Source organism: Cavia porcellus, unplaced genomic scaffold (genome assembly GCF_034190915.1).
Source record: "Cavia porcellus strain 051 isolate PalLab524CR breed Dunkin Hartley unplaced genomic scaffold, mCavPor4.1 scaffold_1, whole genome shotgun sequence".
Lineage (NCBI taxonomy): Eukaryota > Metazoa > Chordata > Mammalia > Rodentia > Caviidae > Cavia > Cavia porcellus.
In genome coordinates, this window is record NW_026947484.1 from 189,618,834 (window position 1) to 189,633,539 (window position 14,706).

At 46.8% G+C, this 14,706-nt stretch overlaps 1 protein-coding gene across 1 annotated transcript in view; it reads right to left on the bottom strand.

The window, feature by feature from the left end:
- Tmod1 (tropomodulin 1) overlaps positions 1-10,814 on the bottom strand; it is a 69,696-nt gene extending 58,882 nt beyond the window's left edge. Inside the window, exon 1 of the mRNA XM_063225068.1 lies at positions 10,657-10,814. The gene's annotated coding sequence lies outside the window, so the exon portion shown is untranslated. The remainder of the gene's footprint in view (positions 1-10,656) is intronic.
- Between the last annotated feature and the right edge of the window lie 3,892 nt (positions 10,815-14,706).

A 14,706-nucleotide genomic window follows, 5' to 3' on the forward strand; every position in this document is an offset into this window, starting at 1 on the left:
CACTTTTATTTAGACCTGCAGTTTCATGTTCCTGGGCATGTTGTAAGCCATGGTGGGGTCCACAGGGAGAGAGAAGGGCAGAGGCAGGGAAAAATAGCCAGATGTGAGAACCAAGCTTTCCCAGCCTGTGAGTCCAAATTTCAGGCCTTCTTGCCTCCCTCAAGGAGCGCTGTTGATGGAGGCCTAGATTCTCACTTTGCCTTGCAAAAAAACGTTCTTCCATACAAGACTGCCTATAGAATTTTCCAAAACTGATACAAAATAAAATTATGGGCTCTTTCTTTAAGAGACAAGAAAAAAATTTCCATTAAAGGCACCAAAACAACATTGTTCCTTTCTCTCATTGTTTCCCTCTGGATCTGTCATGCTGTTTTAATTTATTATTTAATGATCCACATAGATGGCTATGTGCTGTTAACTCAGCTTACACAAGACGGCCACCAGCTACCAATTTCCCTCTCTTGCCATGGGCAGAATGCGTGCACCTTCCCCGGGCTGGGGAGGTGGGTCTGAGAATCAGGCCAGGCACTTCCTTAGCCCACTGGCCACTGTCCTAATACAGTCCTTCATCCACCCCAGTCCAGGTCCCTAGTGTCCTGGCCAGAGTTTGCAATGTAATAGGCCATCCCTGTGCTTAGACATGGTACTCACTGAAAATTACAAATCCAAAGATAAAATGAGTAACAATTCCAAGCAGTGACTGAAGAGCATTAGATCAACATCAATCAACATCAACGGATTCTGATCTGAAAGCCAAGGTGAGGTCTTAGCTGTTTTAATAAAAATGCAGAGGCCAAATGCAAATTAACACCCTGCTGAGATTTCATCTTATTCCGGAAAAAAAGTCTCCCACCAAGAAAGCAAAAAATAATGAATGCTGGTGAGGCTGTGGAGAAAAATGAACCCTCTACATTGCTGGTGTGAAGCTAAACTAGTACAATCACTATGAAAATGAGCAGATAGATTCTTCACAAAACTAGAACTTCTACTCAACCCAGTTATTTCCCTCCTAGGGAAACGTCTTTCTGAAAGAGTTAAACAGATCATATTACAGTGATACATGCATACCTATGTTTATAGCACAATTCATATAGCTGAACCTTGGAAGCAGCGTATGTGCCCATCAATAGGTGAATGAATCAAGAAAATGTGGTATTTATATACAATGGAGTACTGCTTTTCCATAAAGAATAAACCTGAATCATCTGTGGGAAAATGGATGTACCTTGGAACCACAATATTAAGTGAAATAAACCAGACATACAAGTTTAAAAATCACATGGTTTCTCTTGTAGAAGGAACTCAAAATATAAAGAGCAAAATAAAAGATGGATAATAGGAAATAGACAGATCTTTTGCAGATGGAAGAGGGACCAAGAGGGGAAGGAGAAGAGGGTGAAAAAAAGAATAAAAATGTGTTAGGTACACATACCCATTCCCTGTGGGGAATGTAACCATCTGTATGACAAACATGTACTAATAAAAAATAAAAATTGAAAAAAAGAGCAGTAACCAAAACACAGGATGGCAGCTCAGCTTTGTGCTGAACTCGTCTCTGGGCTGGGTTCTTTCTTAAACAGCCCAGGTTATACAGAGTCCAGTATGAGTTTTAAGTGTAGAACTCACTGCATTTTCGCGTGCTTGTGCATGTGAAGACAGTGAATGTAGAGTTGTGGACCAACCACAAGGTCCAATATATACCTCTATAAACACTTAGATGAAGGTATCTGACATTTCCAGAAGCTTCTCTTATACCCTTCCCAATTTCTCTTCTTCAAAGGTAACTGCTATTCTGACCTGCAAAACCAAAGATCAGCTGTTTTTATAAACAACATCTACATTGATATATACAATGTGCCTGGCTTTTTTCACTCAGCATTTTATCTGTGAGACTAATTCAGTCTGTTACTTTCATTTTTTTCTCATTGTCATGTAGCATTGCACTATATGGAGTATATCACAGTTGATTCATTTACTATTAATTATTTCTGGTATCTGAAAACTAAAAATAGTGTTATGAATACATTTTTTCATAGGAATAGTCACTTAAATTTTTTTCACTGTATAACTAGAAATAGAATTGTTGGGTCTCAGAGTAGATGTGCATTTAGTTTTAGTAGATATCACTAACCAATTTCCCAAAGTAAATGTACAACTTTACATTCCCACCAGCAATGAATGGGAGTTCCATACTGCTGCTCCATACCCTTGATGACATTCAGCATTGTCAGCACTCCCTGGTCTGGCCATGGTGCTGAGTGCTAGGGGTATCTCACTGTGTGTCCAACTAAGGATGCAGAATGTATTCATGTGTCCATTTGCCATGTCAACAACTCTTCCATAAAATGGGCCTTGCCTTGAGTGGTGCTGGATACACAGAAGGTGGCAGGGTGTCAAATATCACAGTTGAAGGGCCAGGGGAAACATGATCACACTGAAACCACGAAATGGGCTAACTGGGGAAGAGGGAACAGAAGCGGTTGGTGGTTTCCCAGAGGGCAAAAGAATGACCCTCTAGGGGTCACCAAGACCTAGATTTCTGATCAGCCCAAAGAATGTTCTGATAACCGTGACGCCCAAAGATGCAGTGAGCACCTGTCCCTACAGGCTTGTGAGCAGAGGCTGGAGACCCTGGATGAGGTCTTCCAGAGAAGGCTGTCGTTCCAGTTGATGGAGAGAGGTGAGATGATATTTAAGGCCTCGTAAGACCACATTCTATTTTGAAAGACACTTGGAGCAATGAATGGAGAAAGCTCAGATATCATTAAGTGACTTATTTTTTTTTGTCCTGTCTGCATTTATTTATTCCTTGGCTGAACTCATACTCTTAGCACAGGGGGAAAGCACCTTTTAAAAAAAGCGGGGACACTAAACATAGCATTTGACTCCATTATTTTTGGCAGCTGCTTCCAGCCCCATTCCAGAGAGCACTGAGCCTTGGAAGTCCACACGTCAGTCAAAGTTGTCAAATGGTTTAAATTAGAAAAGTAGACTCTGTGTGTGTGCAAGATTTTATTTTGCATTTCTTGGGGTCATCATGATGTCTGAGTCACCACAGGAATCATTGCAAGCCACACTGTTCCAGAAAAGGATGCTGAGAGTGTCTTTCTGTCCCAGCTGTTTGTCTGTCTTTCTCCCACACACGCTGCACTCCATTCCTGGACTCCTTCTCCCACTTCTCCGTGCCTTCCTTAGTTCAGGCTTCCCTTGGCTATCACCAGGTTCCGCCCTGTTCATTTACTTCCATACCAGTTTCAAAGGTTCCATGATGCCAAACATTGCCAGAGAGGCCTCCAGAACTCTGCGGGAGCGGCTGTATTTTCTCATGCCCCCCGAAGATCAAAGGTTACTTCAAGGCTGTCATCTCAGTTTCCCAGAGGCCTAGATGAAGACCCACAGCTCTCAGGTGTTGTTTGTTGAATGGGTAAGTGAATGGAACTATTCCTGGATTTGACAGCTATGAGTCAATAGCACCGCTAGTACGAAAGTGAACTTACAGAAACACTTGTGGCACTCACCCCTATTCTCATTCTGCCTTACAAACACAAATCTTACTACCTCGCCTCACAGCAGGTGTTAACATAAGGTAAGATATTTTAAAGCATTTTTTGTATGTCTGGAAAAAAATATGAAAATCAGCATGGACAATGCCAAAAGGCAAACAGCAAGTCAGGGGAAATATATTTGCTGTGCACTGAGCAAAAGACTAATTCGCTTAATAGACAAAGAGGTCTGGCAACAACAAGCAACAAAAATAGAACAGCCCAGGAAATGTGAGGAGAGGAAAGGAACAGGCAATTCACAGGAGAATGGAAGTCACTCACACTCAGAAGCAAATTGAGCAATGAAGTACCAATGCTCACCTATCAGGCGGCCAGAGCCCGAGACCTGCCCGTGTTCAGGACAGGAGGGGAGGGCAGCCCTCGCACACAGAACAGGAGGACCCGTGGGCAAACCATGTTTCAAGGCAACAGGAGTCTTATCTATCAAAAAGCATATACCCTTTGACTCAGCAATTTCACTTCTAGGAATTTACCCTACTTGTTTACTGCCTTAATTGTATGAAGACACATATAAATTCCATGGTTATGCTCTATTTCAAACTTCAAGGCCTGAAGCCACGCAGAAGTTCATTAACAGGGCATGAAGGTAAACAGATTGTAGTAAGACATACAATGGGATCCTGTTGATACCTTCCTTGAAGTTGTTACTACGTTATTGTCTTTTATGCCACTGTATCCTCCATAGCCAGTGTCACCGTACTTACTGCATGGCAGGCACACTGTTAAACCCATTACATAGATTATTCCCTGTGGTCTTAATAAGCAGGCATTTTATAGGTGAAGAAACTTAAGTACAGAGAAGCAAGCAACCTATGTCAGTTTCCTAAGGCTGCCATAATAAATGGTGGGGCTCAAACTGTGGGGCTCAACACAACACAAATGTACTCTATCACAGTTCAGAGGCCAGAAATTTAAGCTGAGGCAGTGGTAGGGTTGGTTTGTTCTGGGAGAAGCAAGAGAAGGGAGATCTATCTGTTCCATGCCTCTCCTAGGTTCTGGTGACCACCAGTAACCCTGGCCTTCCTTGGCTTGTCACCCCATCACTTCAGTCTCTGTCCCCATCATCACATGGCCTGGCCCCCCTATGTGTGTCCACTCTTCTTATAAAGATTCCAGTCACTAGATATAGGACCTGACCTAATCCAGTGTGACTTCATATTAACTAATTCCATCTGTAAGGACCCAGTTCCAAGTAAGGTCACATTCTGAGCTGGCAGGTGGACATGGTTTTGTGGGGAACACTAACTCAGTACACTGATCAAAGCCACACATCTAATGAGTAGTTAGAGCCAGGATTAGAATCTAGGCAGGAATCTACGCTCCTGATCCATGCTACTGAAGTATTCTAGGCTCCCTTCTAAGCTTTACATGTAACTAATTTAACCGTCATAACCAAGGCAAAGAATAGTTACAAATTCAGTAAGGTTACACAGTCAGTATCTGATAAACCTTAGCTTTGAATCCAAAGAGGCAGGTCTCCAGAGTCCATGCTCCTAAACACTCTACCAAGCTGCCTTCTGTCTAGTGTCCTGTGGTGACAATCCACTGAAAATTAAGGTAAAAAAGACATTTCTCCCTGCTAAAAGAGGAAGAGGATGTGTGCACTGTTGTGTCTATGATTTTTTTTTTTTTTTGAGCAAAGGTCCATATAGTGCTTAATTGGAATCTCAAAGCATTTCATGACCCTAATCTTTTATGTTCATGCCCTGTTTAAAAACATAAATGAACAAACAAAAACACTTTTCCTTACCAGTTACCTTGCCTATATTGGTTTACTTTAAGCCATCTTGAGACTTTTAATGGTATTAAATGGGATGCCATATAAAATCCATGCACAAATACATGTAACACGGCCATTCAACTTGAATTTTTAAATCTCCCTGAGTTAGCAAAAAGGGAAGCCAGCACTGTTACACTGTTCTTATACTTCTGATTGGCTTTTTAGTTCAGGGGGCTGGGGGGGGGGGTGCGTCTCGGGTTCCCACCCCAGCACTGGCTATAAAACATCGAACTTACAAGCAGCAGACTGACCAAAAGAGTGCTTGATTCTGAGTTAGGGCTCAGATACACTCACACAGACTTTATAAAACCCTATCTGAAATGCAACAACGGGGTCAGACAGAAAATATGATAACTGACACAGAGGTTGCTGCTTCCTGTGATGTGGTCTGTGGATGCCAGATGGAACTCTGAACTCCACACGATCAGTGTAATCACTATGTACTGGAAACGTGTATTAATAAAAAGCACCTTAGGATGCTTATTAGAATACATCAGGAATTATTAGTCTTATTAGAAAAAAGGAGACTCTAGCAATTCAGACTCTCAAGCCTCATCTTCCCCCAGCTGAAACAGAACCTGCATTTTTTTTTTAAAGATCCTAAGTGACTCAGACGCCCATTAAAGAAGAACCTGAGGTCTCTCACCCCTTGAGTTTAGCAAATCCTGGAGAGTTCTTCGGTTTTCTGGAATATGTGCCCCAATTGGATGACTTTGATCAATTTCTACTTGTGCAGTTACAAAACAGAGGGCATTTACCTGCTGTGTCTCCCTCCTAGGACTCCCGTGAGCTCACAGATTGTTCACTAGCTGTTTACTGTGCCAGGCCAGCAGAGGCTGCTGAGGTGCTGGGGAACAGAGCAAGAAGACGTCTGGGCACTGGGAAAACACGTGGCACATGCTGAGCGGCGTTGTGTGCCTATCATGGTTATCACAGAGTTCTCCCTTGCTTTCTCTTTGTGCATTAATTCACTCCAAGACCAGTCATTCATTAAAACTCTATGCACCTGCACCACATTAAGAACTGCACTGGGCGCTGGGCTCTGGAGAGGCAGGAGTGAAGGAGCCACCACCTCGCCCTCCAGGAGCTTTCCGTTTACAAGAGATGGAGATGACAGTAGATGGTTCCAGTTAGAAAGCAGCACGGCTGGCACCCAGATGGCAGTGCAGGGGTTCTGCAGGAGCACAGACGAGACACTAAGGGGCTTGGCTGCACAGGACAATCATAAGTTCATGTCCTGAGAAGGGGCAAAGAGCACTCCAGGTGGAAGGAACAGCAGCAGAAAGGCAGGGAGGCACGAAGGCACAGCACGTCGTGCCAGGATGGGAAGATGGGCAGAAGTTAGAGGAGGCCCTAGCGATCATTTCAGAGAAGTGGCTTGGGGCCGGATCTTGCTCAATACTAAGAAATCAGGTCTTTATCTGGTAGAAAACAGGGAGACCCTGAAGGAGAGAATTAACACAGTCATAGCTCTGCTCCACAAAGATCTTTTACCAACAGCATGTAGAAGATTTGGAAAAGGCTCTGACACTTGCCAGATGACAAAGTCCTCAGCTGGAAAGCTGGATATGGGGGTAGAAATCAACAGGAGACCTTCAGCAGGACAGAACTGATAGCCCGAGGTGACCACATGGCAGGGGCAGGGAAGGAGAGGCTGTGGGCTCTGTGCCTGGGTAGATGGTGCTGTTGCTAACCCCAATGAGAACAGGAGAGAGCCAGAGCCTGGGCCTGATGGGTCTGGGGAGTCCTCTGGCTTTGTCCAATAGGCAGGAGTCTCAGATGCCAGGAACTAGAAGAGCAGTCAGGTTGGACACAAGTACTTGAGAGATGAAGGTCAGTCGGAGGCATCGAGCAAATGGAGTTGTGAGGTGGGAGGAAAACAGGGTTAGAAGTGGTGCCAGCCCTGAAGGGCTTGGTGGAAAGAGCCCATGAAGAAAGCTGAGGGAGGCGAAGAGACACTTCTGTTTCCCTGGGTTCCTCTGGCCATGCGAGCAAATGTCCAGCGGTCACAGACAACCACCCACCACAGGCATGGCTAGGGGGCAGCCTTGGGGTGCCACTCCATTAGTCCCAAATTGAGGGGTGGCTGGGGCTGGGGACTGAGGTAAGGCGCGTCTCCTTCTCCCTGCCTTGTTCCTCCTGGAGCCAGGTAATGGCCAGCTCTTATGCAAAATAATGTAAGAGAAAAATGCTTGAGTTTGTTTAGTTTTTCAGATCCGACAAGGACCTAGCCCCTCCTAATGCCAAGAAATCCTTCCAGACTGTGTCCTGGGTTGACTCCAATGAGCTCATTCTTTCATTATCATTAAGAGCAAAGCAAGTCAGGTCCGATCATAATTAATCAAGAAGCTTTTTACCAAACAAAAGGAGATGGAGGAAATGGCCCCAGAATCGTGTTAAATCGTGTTATGCCATAGAAGCAGGGCTGTCCTGTGGCTTTCAACTGAGGATGGCTCTTAGCACCCAAATAATTGATCTATCTCTCGTTCTGGCCTAAGGGGAAAGTGAACTGGCCTCTCTAAAAGTGCTGGCAGCCTGACTGGTCTATTAGTAAGACCGAAAAATCAAAACATTGACTGGAAAAGGCCATTATGTCTGGGCTCAGAAGGAGTCATCGATAGATGACGTCACTTTAGAAACAACAAGCTAAGGTCATGAGGCCCCTGGGCAGGGTCAGACACCCTTCACAGACCAACACTGCCCCTGTTCATATATCCTGAGGTCTGCCTGGGGACACAGAGACCCAAGCCAGGACCTGTTTATCTTTTTGCTCAGCTTTGCTCAAAGCTGAGCAAAGGGGCGAAGGCTACCTGCAGAGCTTGTGACAGGTTGGCAGGTCATTAAGGAAGGCAATCCTTGCTGCCCAGGGTATGCCTCTTAAATTGTCTTCTAATCCTGCTGGCCTCTGCTGGGTTGTCTACCCTTTATCACACTCCTCCTTCCCAAAGCACCTGCCTCCTCTCTGTGCCCTGTCCCTCTTCCCTATCCCTTTCTTTCTTATCTAAGTTCTTGGAAAGAGCCGAGAGCCATTTCAGCTCCCAAGAGCTCCTGCCTCTGCCCCTGCCCTTCACTAACACAAATAATACTGGCCCAAGGTGCTGGGCTCTGGGCTGAGGGCTTTCCCAGCATCACCTCACTTACTTCCCATGGCTGCCCATGGGAAGTGGGTGCGAGCGTTAGCCCCATTGTAAAGACAAGGAGACTGAGGCTGGGCCATTGGCAGATCCTATGTTTAAATCCTCTGCCATGCTCTAGCAAAAGCCACCCATACCCCCTGCCAACTCTTATGCCTCTTTCCCAGTTCTTGCCACCCTCTTTTCTTCAGCAACTGTCACTGCCCACCTCTTTCCTTCTTGGTTCCTGGGAAGCCACTTTCTCCCACTCTTTCCCCACCCTTTCTTCATGGGCGGATGCCCCAAATTACACCCCTGGCATGTTTTATTCTTCATGCCAGAAGGTCTAACAAGGAAGTCTCTGATTCCAGCTCCGCTGGAGATCATCTTGTCCATCCCCTCCTTCCTCAAGGTCACTCTGGGTGGGCAGCAGAGCCAGGGCCCCAATGACCAGGCCAACCTACCTTCTACTGCTTGGAGATGACACTACCCACTCTGTTTTCTATTTTTGCTGAGCTGCAGGAAATTTCCCTGCCCAGGACTAGGGAAAAGGTGCGAGACTCTGATAAGGTGTGGCGGAGGCTATTTTTAGAGGACACCCCCACTTAGATGAGGGAGGAATCCAAGGGCCAGTGACTAAACCAGGGCTGTGTAAGACCAGCTCATTAGAGGTAATACACCAAAGTGACTGGGGTCCTTCTTTTCACTCTGTCTTTCTGTCGTGTAGCTTAAATTGAGAATTTTTATTTGGCATCATTTCCCCTTAGTTCTTTTAGGTATGAGGCTTTGAGTTGGTTTTAGAGAACACACATAATAGAACACACATAATAGAAACAAACAAAACTAGGATGAGAGCGCTTTTGCAAAGGAAAGTCCTGGACAGCAGCAAATCACCAAAGGGGGTGTTGGTAAGTTAGTTGCTCACAGAGCCCCAAAACCTGCCTTATGGAGGGAAGGACCAGAGAAAACAGGGAAAGGTGGTGGAGCCTACAGACCTAGTGTCCAGCTAGTGACCTTAAGCAGGGGGCTCTAAGGTCCTTCATGGACACAAGATGGTGCTCACTGGGGCAGACAGATAGGATCCTCTGGGTGCTCAGAGCCCAGCATCTGGGTTCGGTCTGACTCTTTGATTCAGACATGGAAGAACTTGGGCCATGTGGCCTTCAAGAGTCTCAGAGGGAAGGTTAGAGCAAGCATCCCAGTGGTAATGGTAGTGGTAGGTGGGATGGAGGAGAGCCATACAGAAGGGGAAACTGAGCCCAGGATGCCTTGGACTGGAATCCCTGGTCCTGCCTGTTTATAGGATCTCAAGCTGTATGGGTCACTTGCTGTTTTGCTAAAGCAACGCTGGCTACGCTGAACACCTTAGGGAGGCCCTCTCTGAGAGTGCACAAACCGCCCTATTCCCAGGGTCTAAGTGGGTCCCAGGACAGATCCAAGGCGGGGAAGCCAGGGCAGCCTCAGATTTCTGCCACCGCTCTGGCTACGCACTGCAAGTGCCGGCCCAGGGCCGGTGCACAGCGCGCGCCCCGCTGCTCCCACTATCCGGGTCCCTAGTTCCTTCCTAGGAACACAACCCTGGGGACACTGAGGTCTGGAGAAGGGTACGGGTTTTTCAAGGCCATCTTTCGAGCTGACCACGGCGAGGCGATTCCTGCCTCCAGGCTCTCTCGTTCGCTCCACCCGGCTGCACTCCAGCGTGCAGCGGTGCTTTAAGTCGCGTTGCCTCCAGCCTTTTCTCCACAAAACTTGGGAAACTTTTCTCGTCCCGGGTCGGCGCAGCGCGAACCCAGACTCCGCGTCCCGCCAGCACCCACGACCCCACTCCCGCGCCCCGGCTCTCCGCGGGACGGAGAGGCCGCGCCCGGGTGCCCGGCGCGGGCAGCACCTGTGCCCAGCCGAGAGCCCGCGGTCCCCCTGCGGTGACAGCGCGACGCGATGGTCCTAGCGGAGGGTGCCCAGGCCGGGGCGCGGGGCGGCGGGCACACAAGCGCCCCGGAGCGGAGCGCGGGACCCCCGACACGCGGGCTCCCCAGCCCGGAGCAACCCGAGGCGGCAGCTATTTATAGAGGGAGCCACGCTCAGTCCCTCTTGGCCGCGGCGACAGCTGAATATTTTGCCCAGATATGGCTGGAGCCCAAGCGCGGGGGCAGGGAGCCCCGCGAGCCCGAGGGGGACCCCAGGAGGGTGAAGAGCTTACCAGGGCGCGGAGCGGGGGCCGGCGCGGGCGGCGAAGGGGAGAGCGCGGGCGAGGGCGACTGAGCTCGGCGCGGGGCTGGAGGAGCTCCCGGGCGGCCCGGGCGAGCGGGCGGGCGGCGCTGTGCGCAGCGCGGGGGGCGGGGGACGGGGGGCGGGCCGGCTCCGCACTGTCGCCGCGCCCCGCCCTCCGCCCGCCCTGTCCGCTTGGGGGCGCCGAGGCTCGGCGCGCAGTCCCGGCCGGGGGGCGCCACCCCTCGGGCAGCGCGGCCAGGGCTGGGTCTCTTGCAGGCGGTCTCTGCCCCTGGTGGAGGTGCGTCGCCCGCCGGCTGGGTCTGTTTTCCTCCCAGTTCCAGAAACAGTTTGAGGGATGTAGAGTTAGCGATCTGGGAAAAGCGGGCAGGTTTTATTCCTGTGGGACCTAGAATTTTTCGGAGGTCCTCAGGAGGAGGTGCTCAGCCAGCCAAGGGGCTGCTGCTCCTTTGGGGCAGCCCAGCGAGGTCTGGCCTGAGCCCAAGCTTTAATATTGTAACATCACTTGGTGAACACGTAATTCCAACAGTCAAATGCATTTTCTCTACACCACACTGAGATAATGCAGCGTTCAAAATAAGGACTTAAAATACCACAACAAAAAAGTTCCGCCTTCTTAAAAGGCCGTTTTCCAGAACAAATCACTTCAACAGCAATTTTAAGTGTTTTAATAAATGGCACATGCAAAGGAAATTTGTAGGGCAGAGGAAAATGTCTCAGTCTGGAGTCTTAGGGGAAAGTTTTGAGTGTGTGCTGGGGGGGGAGGGGCTAATACAAGTCAGCTTTCAATCCTGGTTCTGTATGGAACTGACAGACAATTATTTTAAAATCATTTTCACAAAGATGTTTCTACGGAGTACATTTTTCTTTTTCTTTTTTTCTTTTTTTTTTTTTTTTTGTCTTTTTCATTTTTATCGGTACCGGGGACTGAACTCACAACCGCCTGCTTGCAAGGCAGGTGCTTATGCCGCTGAGCTAAATCCCCAGCCCCAGGAGTACATTTTTCAAAAGGCATATACTGAGACAGGGTTTTGCTATGAAGTTCAGGCTTGCCTTGAAGTCACTATGGAGCCCAGGTTGGCCTCAAACTTGTGGCAATCCCCCTGCCTCAGCCTCCTTAGTGCTGGGATTACAGGTGTGTGCCATCAGGCCCAGCTCAGCCATAAACTTTTCAATGAAAGTGTTAAGCTTCCTGAATTTTGATTTCGACCATCTGTGCAAACCAACTGTCAGTCAGAAAACGGTCAGCTGCTCAGAAGTCAACCTGTCTCTCCTGGGTCACCACTCCCTCCCACAGATGTTTTCTGGACCCGTTAGGTAATTGCTTTCTTGTATTTCTGCCTTTGTCTTCATTTGCTCAATGTTATGAGATTATATGTGATACTTCATGCACCTGTAGTGTTTTCCATCCTATGACTATACCACAATTTTTAAAAATGTGTTTTACTATTAGTGGACATTCAGGTTGCTTATCACAAACGGCACTCCTGTGAATATTCCCTCCCAGTGTCCTCCAAGTGCACACACTCATGGTGAATGCCTGCTGATTCCTCCAAAGGCTTTGTACAATACTATTTTACACATCAGTTTCACACCTTTACCACTTGTGGTTACGAAAAATTGAAGTAATGTAGCCATTTTGGTACATGAGCGTGGGATCACACTGGGGTTCCAAATGGCATTCCCTATAGACTACTGATACACATTTATGCTTATTTGGCCAGTTAGATTGCCTCTTTTGTGAAGATGTTGCTCAAATTATTGCCTGTTTTTCTCTGAATAGTCTTTTGTTTATATTCAGTATAGCAGTGGCTTGGTTCACAAACTGCTTTCCACGATTCTGGTTGCAAACCGAACTGGATGAGAACCAAGCCAAATTTTCCCGTAAGGTCAACATGGAACCTAATCATTAAATTTGATTGTCTTCTTGCCCAACTCAGTTTGCAACCAGAATATTTAAAAGAACTGAATTCGTAAGCTGAGGTACCACTGGAGTAGACATCTCTACTCCAACCTTCCACTTTGTGCTTTGTCTTTCTTTTTAGTGTCTTTTGATGATCTGGTGTTTTTAGCTTTAAAAATCTACCTCCCATTTTCTTTATCAGTAGTATTTTGTGTGTCCTGTTTCTTACCCTTGGGTTATAAAGGTTTCCCTGTGTTCTCTTCTGACCTTACCTTTCACGCCGAGGCTTCCAATCCACCGAGGGCTGGCTTGGAAATATGGGATGAAGTGGAGGCTAACTTCATTTGTTTGCCAAACCATTGCAGCACCACATTAAGTTTACAGTTATATCAACAAATGTAATTTTATTTTAAAAATAGAAACATTTCTAGTAAATCAAACAAAACCATTTTATCTTTACTTGTACATAATTTAAGGGGTTTTGCCTTTGTTGTTAGGGAAAGAGACTACCATAAAAAATATATGCTATTTTATTTGATATAAACATTTACAGGGCAGACTATTGCTATGGTTGATACATTGTATCGACTTGAGTTTACAATTTAGCTCAGAGACTCAACAGGCAGCCCAGATCCTCTGTAAATACCCTCAATCCTGTGCAAGAGGAAGACACAGAGATTTGTGAGTGCTACACCTGCCCTGGGGTGAATGGTGGCCTGTGCTCCATGTAACTGACAAGACTTATTTCCTCCTTTTTTGCTCTGGCTGCTCCCTTGAACTGTTGCCCCAGTGCCACATCACTCTGCCTTGCTGCCTGCTGATTATGGACTGAAACCTCCAAAAACTGTAATCTAAATAAATTTTTCCCTAATTTTGGGTGTCAGGTATTTTATCTCAGCAATGACAGGATAGGAGCCAAGACAATCATGATTCCTTAAATCATTGGCATAGGCGTTTTCAGTTTATATTACATACAATTTTTTAAAAGCCAGTGATAGTTACTATATGTGTAAAATGGAAAGTTTAAAACAACTGGTCTTTTTTATTTTTTCAAATAAAAACAAGTAAATTTTAAGCTCATCTCCAGCCTGGATTTTTCCTCTTAAAATACCCTCTGTATTTCTAGTAGTTTGTGTGTATCTTCACATGAAGTCTATTAGTTCAAGTTTAATGTGTTCAAAATCAGGGTTTTTTTTTTGTACCAGAAATTGAACTTAGGACCTCATGATTTACGCTGAGCAAAACAAGCTGTACCTGGGGCCTCAAAATCAAATTTTGAAACTTCCTCTCAAACTGGGTAAGGATCATCACTTTAGACCTTCAGACTTTTACTCCCCGCTTTGTGGACCTGTATATCTTCATATTCACCTTGTTGGCCAGAAAACAGTAATGGTGGGAACACAGACAGCAGTAAACTGTCAACCAGTACAAATCAGGGCTTGCCTGCCCCCTTCTGTTGGAACTGGTTTCACTTACCAGTATATTCCAGATGACTAAGACCTGTCACCCAACGGCTCGTCATCTAGTTAGTGCAGTTGGTACACAGACTATTAGTTGTTACTACAAAGTTCAGTGAGACCTGGGTAACATTAATCAATGTTCAAATGAAGTAGAGAAGGGCACCAGCGAAAGCTTCCCGGTCAGCCTGGAAGGTCAGACAAGGTCTAACAACAGGTGGTGGAAGAATGAGCTGCAGGCTGCCTGAAAGGCTGGAGGAAGCCAGCCAGCAGGGCAGCAGGTTTCAGGGTGTCAGCAGTCCTGGGAGAATACACATCGGGGGAAGGGTAAGATAAAGGTCCAGGGTGCTGCATCAGGATGTGGTGGACAGTGCTGGACAAGAGGACTGTTGACAACCTGGACACTCCGGGCAATGAGAAGTCCCTCTAGCCTGGGACTGAGGGGCCTGGTGCTTTTCCTGGCTGTGCCTGTGGTAAGGCTGGTGAGCTATGGACTCAAAGGAAGTCTTCACTTGCTTTGGAAAATAACCACCACACCAGGCTACAGCTAAGTCAGGAAGTCCTCAGCTTAACTGAAAACAGCCCAGTACTGCAAGGAACATAACGGAGAAGGAAACTTTCATTTTAAGATTATGATGCCTACAAATGACAAGGTGGACAG